Here is a 12,186-nt window from a genome sequence, read left to right as displayed (position 1 = left end):
TCTCAAGTTTTCACTTGACACCTACACGCCACAAGCACATGGTTAGGGACAACTTGGTTTAGTCGCTTAGACCAGGATTTTATTCCTTTAGGCCCTCCTATCCACTGATGCTCAAAGCCTTGGGATCCTTTTTATTTGCCCTTGCCTTTTGGTTTTAAGGGTTATTGGCTTTTTGCTCTTGCCTCTTGGTTTTAAGAGCTTTTGGCTTTTTCTGCTTGCTTTTTCTTTTTCTTTCTATTTTTTTTTTCGCCTATTTTTTTTCTCTATTTTTTTTCTGCAAGCTTTGTTCTTTGCTGCTTTTTCTTGCTTCAAGAATAATTTTTATGATTTTTCAGATTATCAAATAACATGTCTCCTAGTCATCATTCTTTCAAGAGCCAACATATTTAACATTCTTAAACAACAACTTCAAAAGACATATGCACTGTTCAAGCATACATTCAGAAAACAAGAAGCATTGTCACCACATCAATATAATTAAACTAAGTTCAAGGATAAATTCAAAACTCATGTACTTCTTGTTCTTTTGAATTAAAACAGTTTTTATTTTAAGAGAGGTGATGGATTCATAGGACATTCATAACTTTAAGACAGAGTTACTAACTACTAATGATCATGTAATGAAGACACAAACATAGATAAGCACATAACATAGAAAATGAAAAACAGAGAAAGTAAGAACAAGGAATGAGTCCACATTAGTGATGTCCTTGAGCTCTTCTATGTCTCTTCCTTGCCTTGGCTGCTCCTCCTTCATTGCTTTTAGATCTTCTCTGATTTCATGAAGGATGATGGAGTGCTCTTGATGTTCCACCCTTAGTTGCTTCCAATAATTGTGTGGAAGAAAATGTATCCCCTGAGGTATCTCAGGGATCTCTTGATTTGCAGTCAAATGTTCTACCACTGAGCTATAGACCCTTGATGGAAGCTTTTGTCTTCCCTTTCCTCTTTCTAGAGGTTTCTCTGGCCTTAGGTGCCATCAATGGTTATGGAAAAAACAAAAAAGCTATGCTTTTACCACACCAAACTTAGAATGTTGCTCGCCCTCGAGCAAAAGAAGAAAGAATAGAAGAATAAGAAGAAGATATGGAGGAGATGGATGGGAGTGTGTATTCTGCCATATGGGTGGGATTGGGTGGGAGAGAGATGTTGAATTTTGAAGGTAGTGGGTGTATGGATGTGAGTGGTAAATGGAAAGTAGAAGGGATGATCATGAATGGGAAGAGAGATGATGAGGTAGGTGGGGATACTGTGGGGTCCACAGATCCTGAGGTGTCAAGGCATTTACATCCCTGCACCAATTTAGGCATGTAAAATGCCCTTGCACACAACTCTGGGCGTTCAGCGCCAGGTTGGTGCCCTTTTTGGGCGTTCAACGCCCCTTTGCTGCCATTTCTGGCGTTGAACGCCAGAACCATGCTTGTTCTGGGCGTTCAGCGCCAGGATGCTCCCATTCTGGGTGTTCAGCGCCAGAACTATGCTCTGTTCTGGCGTTTGAACGCCAGACAGATGCTCCTCCAGGGTGTGATTTTTCTTCTGCTGTTTTTGATTCCGTTTTCAATTTTTATATTTATTTTGTGACTCCTCATGATCATGAACCTATGAAAACATGAAAAACAATAAAAATAAGAATTAGATAAACATTGGGTTGCCTCCCAACAAGCGCTTCTTTAATGTCAATAGCTTGACAGTGGGCTCTCATGGAGCCTTACAGATGTGCAGAGCTTTGTTGAGACTCTCCAACACCAAACTTAGAGTTTGGATATGGGAGTTCAACACCAAACTTAGAGTTTGGTTGTGGCCTCCCAACACCAAACTTAGAGTTTGACTGTGGGGGCTCTGGTTGACTCTGCTTGGAGAGAAGCTTTTCCTGCTTCCTCTCCATGGTTGCAGAGGGAGATCCTTGAGTTTTGAATACAAGGGAGTTCTCATTCCATTGAAGGAATATTTCACCTCTGTCAACATCAATCACAGCTCTTGCTGTGGCCAGGAAAGGTCTTCCTAGGATGATAGATTCATCCTCTTCCTTTCCAGTATCCAGGACTATGAAATCAGTAGGTATGTAAAGGCCCTCAACCTTTACTAATACATCTTCTACTTGTCCATAAGCCTGTCTTCTTGAGTTGTCTGCCATCTCTAGTGAGATTTTAGCAGCTTGCACCCCATAGATTCCCAGTTTCTCTATTACAGAGAGGGGCATGAGGTTTATTCCTGAACCAAGGTCACACAGAGCTTTGAAGATCATGGTGCCTATGGTGCAGGGTATTATGAACTTTCCAGGATCCTGTCTCTTCTGAGGCAATGTCAGTTGATCCAGATCACTTAGTTCATTGATGAACAAGGGAGGTTCAACTTCCCAAGCATCAATGCCAAATAATTTGGCATTCAGCTTCATGATTGCACCAAGAAACTTGGCAGTTTGCTCTTCAGTGACATCCTCATTCTCTTCAGAAGAGGAATACTCATCAGAGCTCATGAAGGGCATAAGGAGGTTCAATGGGATCTCTATAGTCTCTAGATGAGCCTCAGAGTCCTTTGATTCCCCAGAAGGAAGCTCCTTATTGATCACTGGACATCCCAGGAGGTCTTCCTCCTTGGGATTCACGTCCTCTCCTTTCCTCACAGGTTCGGCCATGGCACTTATGTCAATGGCCTTGCACTCTCCTTTTGGGTTCTCTTCTGTATTGCTTGGGAGAGTACTAGGAGGGATTTCAGTGATCCTTTTACTCAGCTGGCCCACTTGTGCTTCCAAATTTCTAATGGAAGACCTTGTTTCATTCATGAAACTTACAGTGGCCTTAGATCAGAGACTAGATTTGCTAAATTAGAAGCATTTTGTTCAGAGTTCTCTGTCTGTTGCTGAGTGATGATGGAAAAGGTTTGCCATTGCTAAACCTGTTTCTTCCACCATTATTAAAGCCTTGTTGGGGCTTTTGATCCTTCCATGAGAAATTTGGATGATTTCTCCATGTTGAGTTATAGGTGTTTCCATAAGGTTCACCTAAGTAATTTACCTCTGCTATTGCAGGGTTCTCAGGATCATAGGCTTCCTCTTCAGAAGATGCCTCTTGAGTACTGTTGGATGCAGCTTGCATTCCATGCAGACTCTGAGAAATCATATTGACTTGCTGAGTCAATATTTTGTTCTGAGCCAATATGGCATTCAGAGTATCAATTTCAAGAACTCCCTTCTTCATAGGCGTCCCATTGCTTACAGGATTCCTTTCAGAAGTGTACATGAACTGGTTATTAGCAACCATGTCAATGAGTTCTTGAGCTTCTGCAGGCGTTTTCTTTAGGTGAATGGATCCACCTGCAGAAGTGTCCAGTGACATCTTTGATAGCTCAGATAAACCATCATAGAATATATCTAGGATGGTCCATTCTGAAAGCATGTCAGAAGGACACTTTTTGGTCAACTGTTTGTATCTTTCCCAAGCTTCATAGAGGGATTCACCTTCTTTCTGTCTGAAGGTTTGAACATCAGCTCTAAGCTTGCTCAGCTTTTGAGGAGGAAAGTACTTGGCTAAGAAAGCCGTGACCAGCTTATCCCAAGAGTTCAGGCTGTCTTTGGGTTGAGAATCCAATCATAATCTAGCTCTGTCTCTTACAGCAAAAGGGAAAAGCATGAGCCTGTAGACTTCAGGATCTACTCCATTAGTCTTAACAGTATCACATATCTGCAAGAATTCAGTTAAGAACTGAAAAGGATCTTCAGATGGAAGTCCATGAAACTTGCAGTTCTGCTGCATCAGAGAAACTAATTGAGGTTTCAGCTCAAAGTTGTTTGCTCCAATGGCAGGAATGGAGATGCTTCTTCCATGTAAATTGGAATTAGGTGCAGTAAAGTCACCAAGCATCTTCCTTACATTATTATTATTTTCGGCTGCCATCTCCTCTGCCTGTTCGAAAATTTCTGAAAGGTTATCTCTGGATTGTTGTATTTTAGCTTCTCTTAATTTTCTCTTCAGAGTCCTTTCAGGTTCTGGATCTGCTTCCACAAGAATGTTCTTATCCTTGCTCCTGCTCATATGATAAGGAAGAATGGACAGAAAAATGATAATAATAATAGAGATCCTTTATACCACAGTATAGGGATCCCTGTGTGAGTGGAAGAAGAGGGGGAGACAAAGAATGTAATATAATGGAAGAAACACAACTGTGAGGATGGAAGAGAGATGAAATGAGATGTTAGGATATGAATGAATAAATAGAATGAGATGGGGGAGGGATAATTTTCGAAAATTATTTTGAAAAAGAGTTAGTGATTTTTAAAAAATGGTTTTTGAAAAATTGTTAGTATTTTTCGATTTTTTTTTTGAAATTAAAAATAAAAATGATTAGTTAATTAAAAAGAAATTTTGAAAAAGGGGGAAGATATTTTCGAAAAAATGGGAGAGAGAGTTAGTTAGGTAGTTTTGAAAAAGTTAAGAAACAAACAAAAAGTTAGTTAGTTAGTTGAAACAAATTTTGAAAAGATAAGAAGTTAGGAAGTTAGAAAAGATATTTTGAAAAGATATTTTTGAAAAAGATAAGATAAGAAGATATTTTTGAAAAGATATGATAAAATTAGTTTTGAAAAAGATTTGATTTTTGAAATCACAATTAATGACTTGATTCATAAGAAATCACAAGATATTATTCTAGAACTTAAAGTTTGAATCTTTCTTAACAAGCAAGTAACAAACTTCAAATTTTTGAATCAAAACATTAATTGATTATGTTATTTTCGAAAATTTGGTATAAAAATAAGAAAAAGATTTTTTTGAAAAATATTTTTGGAATTTTCGAAAATAACTAAGAATTTTGAAAAAGATTTGATTTTTGAAAAAGATTTTGAAAAAGATAAGATTTTCAAATTGAAAATTTGATTTGACTCATTGGCAACAACTTGATTTTTAAAAATTTTTGAAAAAGTCAATCCAAATTTTCGAATTTGATGAGAGAAAAAAAAGGGAAAGATATTTTTTTGATTTTTGAATTTTTATGATGAGAGAGAAAAACACAAAAAAATGCAATGCATGAAATTTTTAGATCAAAACATGTGATGCATGCAAGAATGCTATGAATGTCAAGATGAACACCAAGAACACTTTGAATGTCATGATGAACATCAAGAACATATTTTTGAAAAATTTTTAATGCAAAGAAAACATGCAAGACACCAAACTTAGAATTCTTTAATGCTTACGCACTAAGAATTCAAGAATGCATATGATAAACATGAAAAGACACAAAACAAAAAATCATCAAGATCAAACAAGAAGACTTACCAAGAACAACTTGAAGATCATGAAGAACACTATGAATGCATGATATTTTCGAAAAAAAATGCAAGATGCATATGCAAGTGACACCAAACTTATAATGTGACTCAAGACTCAAACAAGAAACACAAAATATTTTTTATTTTTATGATTTTCTAATTTTTTTGGATTTTTTCGAAAATTATATGAAAAAGAAAAATAAGAATTCCAAAATTTTTAACATGAATTCCAGGAATCTTGCCATGTTAGTCTAAAGCTTCGGTCCAGGAATTAGACATGGCTCACTAGCCAGCCAAGCTTTCAATGAAAGCTCTGGTCCAAAACACTAGACATGGCCAATGGCCAGCCAAGCTTCAGCAGATATGGATACTTTTCATGTATAGAGCAACTAAGTGTGTGAGAATCTCTTCATTTGGGATGGTAAGTTGAAACCCCAGTCCAAAAGATTAGACATGGCTTACAGCCAGCCAGGATTCAACAAATCATCATGAAACACTAGAATTCATTCTTAAAAATTCTGAAAAAAATTATTTTTGAAAACATTTTTAATTTTTTCGAAAACAGATGAGAAAAGTTTTGAAAATTTTTTTTTTTTTGAAAAATTTTTGAAAAGAAAACGAAAAGAAAGTTACACAATCTGAGCAACAAGATGAGCCGTCAATTGTCCAAACTCGAACAATCCCCGGCAACGGCGCCAAAAACTTGGTGCACGAAATTGTGATCTCCAGGCTCAAACAAATCCTGGTAATGGCTCCAAAGCTTGGTGCTCTGATCTTAATTCCTAATTGTCACAACTTCGATACAACTAACCAGCAAGTGCACTGGGTCGTCCAAGTAATACCTTACGTGAGTAAGGGTCGAATCCCACGGAGATTGTTGGTATGAAGCAAGCTATGGTCACCTTGCAAATCTCAGTCAGGCGGATTTAAACATGATATTTTATTAGATTTAAAATAAACAATAAAAGGGATAGAGATACTTATGTAATTCATTGGTAGGAATTTCAGATAAACGAATGGAGATGCTTTTCGTTCCTCTGAACCTCTGCTTTCCTGCTATCTTCATCCAATCAGTCTTACTCCTTTCCATGGCTGGCTTTATGTGATACATCACCACTGTCAACGGCTACTTTCGGTCATCTCACGGGAAAATGATCCAATGCCCTGTCACGGCACGGCTAATCGTCTGGAAGCATCACCCTTGTCAATGGCTTCATCTTATCCTCTCAGTGAATAATATGCTCACGCACCCTGTCACGGCACGGCTATTCATCTGTCGGTTCTCGATCATGCTGGAATAGGATTTACTATCCTTTTGCGTCTGTCACTAACGCCCTGCAATCGCGAGTTAGGAGCTCGTCACAGTCATTCAATCATTGAATCCTACTCGGAATACCACAGACAAGGTTTAGACTTTCCGGATTCTCTTGAATGCTGCCATCATTCTAGCTTACGCCACGAAGATTCTGGTTAGGAGATCTAAGAGATACTCATTCTAGCTTAATTCATGTAGAACAGAAGTGTTCGTCAGGCACGCGTTCATAAGGGAGAAGGATGATGAGCGTCACACATAATCATCACCTTCATCACGTTCTTGGGTGCGAATGGATATCTTAGAAGCGAAATAAGAAGAATTGAATAGAAAACAGTAGTACTTTGCATTAATCTTTGAGGAACAGCAGAGCTCCACACCTTAATCTATGGAGTGTAGAAACTCTACCGTTGAAAATACATAAGTGAAAGGTCCAGGCATGGCCGAGATGGCCAGCCCCCTAAACGAGATCACAGGATCCAAATACGATCCAGGATGCCTAATACAATAGTAAGAGGTCCTATTTATAATAAACTAGTTACTAGGGTTTACATGAGTAAGTAATTGATGCATAGATCCACTTCCGGGGCCCACTTGGTGTGTGCTTGGGCTTGGGCTTGAGTGTTACACGTGCAGAGGCCAATTGTGGAGTTGAACGCCAAGTTTTGATCCATTTCTGGCGTTCAACTCTGGTTCTGGATCCTTTTCTGGCGCTGGACGCCAGATTTGGGCAGAGAGCTGGCGTTGAACGCCAGTTTACGTCGTCTATTCTTGGCCAAAGTATGGACTATTATATATTTCTGGAAAGCCCTGGATGTCTACTTTCCAACGCAATTGGAAGCGCGCCATTTCGAGTTCTGTAGCTCCAGAAAATCCACTTTGAGTGCAGGGAGGTCAGAATCCAACAGCATCAGCAGTCCTTTTTCAACCTCTGAATCTGATTTTTGCTCAAGTCCCTCAATTTCAGCCAGAAAATACCTGAAATCACAGAAAAACACACAAACTCATAGTAAAGTCCAGACATGTGAATTTAACACAAAATATATTAAAAACATCCCTAAAAGTAACTAGATCCTACTTAAAAACATACTAAAAACAATGTCAAAAAGCGTATAAATTATCCGCTCATCAGCAAGTAATCTCGCAAACGCCAGCTTGCGAGAAGACAATAAGCACATATGTGACCATCTCGAAGATGCGTCTATTAGGACCATAAAATATCTAAAAGATCCACATGGTGTGATGAGTTTGGAAAACTCCAAATTAATTTGATGATGATCAAACATTATTAAAATGATTAATCACAAAATTATTAATTTGAATTTTAATTCACATTTGTTAATTAATAATTTTGTTGCTTGTAGATCTTGTTTTTGGGCATAAGAAAAAATGAAAGCCCAAAATGCTTGGCTAAAATTCAGCCTTGTGCAAAAATGTTTAAGAATATGTGGCTGAAATTATTATCATGTGAATTGGGCCAGGAATTATTGTGTAAGCCCAAATTAAATCCTTTGGTGAAAGACCAACAAGCTTGGTCCAAAATTGAAAAAGAGAGAAAGCAAAGGTTGCATGCTTTCAACGGATGCCACTTTCACTCTTTGATGGATTTCAAATTCATTTAACTTGCATTAATAGTATTGGAAACATGAAAGAGAAAGTGAGAATTGATTTGATTGCCATCATTACTATCACACGTTACTAAGCAAAAGGGAAGTGTGAAATTAATTCATTTTTAATTTCATTCTTCAATTACATTGAAAGTTTTCTCTCTTCTCTCTCTTCTCTCTCATTGTTTCGGTCATGTCACAGAGAAGAAGAAGAAGCAAGTTATCATAACTGAGGCACTGTAGCAGTGAAGCTATGCACAAGCAAGAGGCCAAGGTGATGATGGCCCTTGCAAAAAGAAGATCCACAATAGGGTGTGGCTGATATGAGATCCTTACCATAAAAGGTAAGATGTGGTAAGGAAGTCTCAAGATCGCCATACCTAGAAATGGAAGCAATCCATTTCGGTCAGAGAAGAAGATCCCTTGGGTATGGCTCGTCTCTACTTTTGATCAACCATCAGAAGGTAGCTACTGTAGCTACGTGGAGGAAGATGCAGAAGATAGAGCAGATGGAGCTGTCAAGCATCAAGGACTCATCAAGGTTCAAGAATCCTTCTTGGGGAGCAAGTCAAGATGGAAGGCCCGGATTGATGAAGCTTGGTGAGAAGGGATGAGAAAGAGGTAATTGCATGTTGAATTTTACATTCGGTTCTCTCTCTCCTTTCTCTGTTTGAACCGGTTTGGTTTTGAAGAAGAAGAAGATTAGCTCGGTTGGACTGGTTTCAACCTTGAAGGCTTCCCCTTCTATAATAAGGGTGAACAGCCAAGGCTTGAAGCAAGGAGAAAAAGAGTGAAAGCACAGAGTTCTCATTGCTACCCAAGCTAACAGAAGTTCTTCTCCTTCAATGTTTTTCATGTTGTATTTTTCTGTTTAGTTTTGTCTGTCTTGAGTCTCATGGAGAAAGTCAAACAGTGAGGTTTGTATGAAAAAGCCATAGAGCGGAAAAAGGCAGAGTATACAAAATTAAAAGAAAAAGCCATAGATGTTCTTAGAGGTCCTTTGTACATCTGTGTTGTGTTTCATGATTCTGTGGGAATCCCCTTGCAAGTTAGGTTAGCACTTAGCAGTTGAAAGCTTGGCAGGTGACCAAGTCAAGTTCAGGATTGGGGATATTTTCTGGACTTGTCCCAGATAGGAAGGGTAGTTCCTAGGGAGAATTGGTGTTTGTAATCTGTTTGATTATAGTAAAATTCTATCATTGTTGTGATGGAGACTGGATGTAGGCTGCACTGCATTTAGCAGCTGAACCAGGATACTTCTCGGTGTGATTCTCTCTCTCTCTTCTACTCAATTTCTGGTTCTGTTCATAGGAGACAAAAATAAAAATATCTCCTCATTGGTTACGAGACAAAAAGAAAATGTCTCTTCACTAGTGACGAAACAAAAAGCAAAAATATCTCCTAAAGCATTTTAAAAAGGCAGCAAGTGTTATTAAGCAAAAAAGGGGCTAAGATTCAACCCCCCTTCTCTTAGCCACTAATAACGATCAATTGGTATCAGAGCTTGGTCTCAAAAAGATCAAGCTTTGCAGCTTGGAGAAAAGATCCTGATGGCAGAAAATAGTGGCTCAAACCTGGTGGCCTACACTCTGACAGAAGGGTAGTCGAGCAACAGACCTCCTCTCTTTAATGGGAAGAACTACACTTATTGGAAGGAAAGAATGAAGATTTTTGTCCAATCAGTTGGCTACAAACTTTGGAAAATCATCCTAGAAGGTCCTCAATTCCCAACCACCACTGGGGCTGATGGCGTGGTCTCTCTTAAGGGCGAAGCCAGCTGGACCGAAGAAGACAGAAAGAAAGTGGAGTTCAACGCCAAGGCTATCAACTTGCTTAACTGTGCAATCAGTTTCGAGGAATACTGACGCGTATCAAGATGCACAACAGCAAAGGAAATCTGGGACAAATTACAAGTCACTCATGAAGGCACAACCCTAGTAAAGAAGACCAGAATAGACATGCTAAATAGAGAGTATGAAATGTTCTCAATGAAAGAAGGAGAATCTATAGATGAATTGTTTGAAAGATTCAATGTCATCATCACTGGCTTGGATGCTATGAGAATCACATATTCTGAATCTGTGCTTGTGAGGAGAATCTTGAGAAGTCTCACAAAAGAGTGGGAAACTAAGGCAATAGTAATCTCTGAGAGTATTGGTCTTGATTCCATGACATACGATGATCTAAGAGAAAACTTACTTACGTTTGAAAATACATATTTGAAAAAAGATACTAAAAGAAAAGGAATAGCTCTCAAATCTGGGACTGACCCCCTGGATGATGAATCCAGTGATTATTCTTCTGAAAATGAATTTGTTTTGTTTGCAAAAAAATTCAGGAAAATTGTGAAGCTAAAGGAAAGGAGCAAAGGAAGTGGTTCAAGGAAACCAAGGAAAGATTCCAGCACAGTGATCTGCTACAACTGCAAAGAGGCAGGGCACTTCAAATCTGATTGTCCTAAACTGAAGAAGGAGGAGAAGCCAAAGAAGTGAAAGAAGAAAGGACTGATGGCCTCATGGGAAGACTTGGAGAACGATTCAGATGAAGATGCAGAATCAGAAACCAAGTCTCAAACTTGCCTTATAGCTGACCATGCTGAGCAGGTAGTATTTTATAACCCTGACACTGAAGATCTTCATCTCATGATCGATCATCTTTTTGAAAAAATATGATGCTTCTTGCTTGAAAACCAAAATCTTGAGTCTCAAATTGAAATTCTTAAAGCTGAAAATGGTTTTCTAAAAGAAAAATTAAGAGAAGCTGAAACCGCTGTTGATCTTGTTGAAGAAAACAAGCGGTTAAAAGCTGAAATAAAAGGGTGTGAAAAACAACATTCTGTGGTTGCATATCTTAACTGTTTTGAAGAAAATGAGAAGCTGCTCAAAGAGGTAAAAAGACTTAAAGAAGACTTAGCCACATTTGCTCAAAGTTCAGAAAATTTAAATCAACTATTGGCTAATCAAAACCTCTTTATGACAAAGCTGGGTTGGGATTTCATAAAGCCACCAAATTTGTTGAAAAACCTTATTTTGCAAACATAGCATCATCTTCAAATGATGTAAGGTTTCAAAACCCAACAAGATTTGAGAAAATAGCTACTCATAGATTTTGTAGATTATGCAACCGGAATGACCACTTTCCCATTCAATGTTTCTTTGGTGAAAGAATGATTGGAAACAAAGTTTGTAAAATTGTTTTTGATTATAATGGATTGGGACAAAGAAGATGGTTTAACGTGAAAGGATCCAAAAAGATTTGGAAACCTAAGGTCACTTGAGCTCATTTTGTAGGTTTGCCTAGCATTCAAGCGAAAGGACAATATGTGGTACATGGATATAGTGGATGCTCTAGGCATATGACCGGAATGGCAACCTTCTTCATAAAGCTTGATGAATATGATGGAGGGTTTGTCACATTCGGTGATAATGGAAAAGGAAAGATAGTGGCCATTGGAAAAGTTGGTAAAAGTTTTTCTTCTTTCATAAATGATGTTCTTCTTGTTGATAGGTTGAAACACAATTTGCTAAGCGTGAGCTAATCATGTGATCTTGGATATGAAGTCATTTTTAGGAAATTGGATTGTTTAGTAATTTGTGAAAAATTTGGAGATATTTTGTTTGAAGCTAAGAGATGTAACAATGTGTATGGATTGACTCTTGAGGATTTAAAAGATCAAAAAGTAACGTGCTTTACCTCTCTTGAATCTGAAAAATGGCTATGGCATAAGAAATTGGGTCATGCAAGCATGTACCAAATTTCTAAGCTTGTTAAGAAAAACTTGGTGAGAGGAATTCCAAACATTAAATTTGATAGGGATATTACTTGTGACGCTTGTCAATTAGGCAAATAAGTAAAATCCTCTTTTAAACCAAAAGATGGAATTTCTACCAAGAGCCATTAGAAATGTTGCATATTGATTGTTTTGGTCCAACAAGAACACAAAGTTTAGGAGGTAAACATTATGGATTGGTAGTGGTGGATGACTACTCTAGATTCGGTTG

General features: G+C 38.0%; 1 non-coding gene across 1 annotated transcript; it reads left to right on the top strand.

The window, feature by feature from the left end:
* The first annotated feature begins 3,389 nt into the window (after positions 1-3,389).
* On the top strand, positions 3,390-3,497 carry LOC148549830 (small nucleolar RNA R71). Its single transcript, XR_015897502.1, has one exon. It is a non-coding gene; the product is annotated as a small nucleolar RNA R71 (small nucleolar RNA).
* Positions 3,498-12,186: the final 8,689 nt, after the last annotated feature.

The sequence above is a fragment of the Arachis ipaensis genome, chromosome B8 (genome assembly GCF_059453495.1).
Source record: "Arachis ipaensis isolate K30076 ecotype BB chromosome B8, ASM5945349v1, whole genome shotgun sequence".
Taxonomy (NCBI): Eukaryota; Viridiplantae; Streptophyta; class Magnoliopsida; order Fabales; family Fabaceae; genus Arachis; species Arachis ipaensis.
This window is presented reverse-complemented; position numbering and strand designations above follow the sequence as displayed.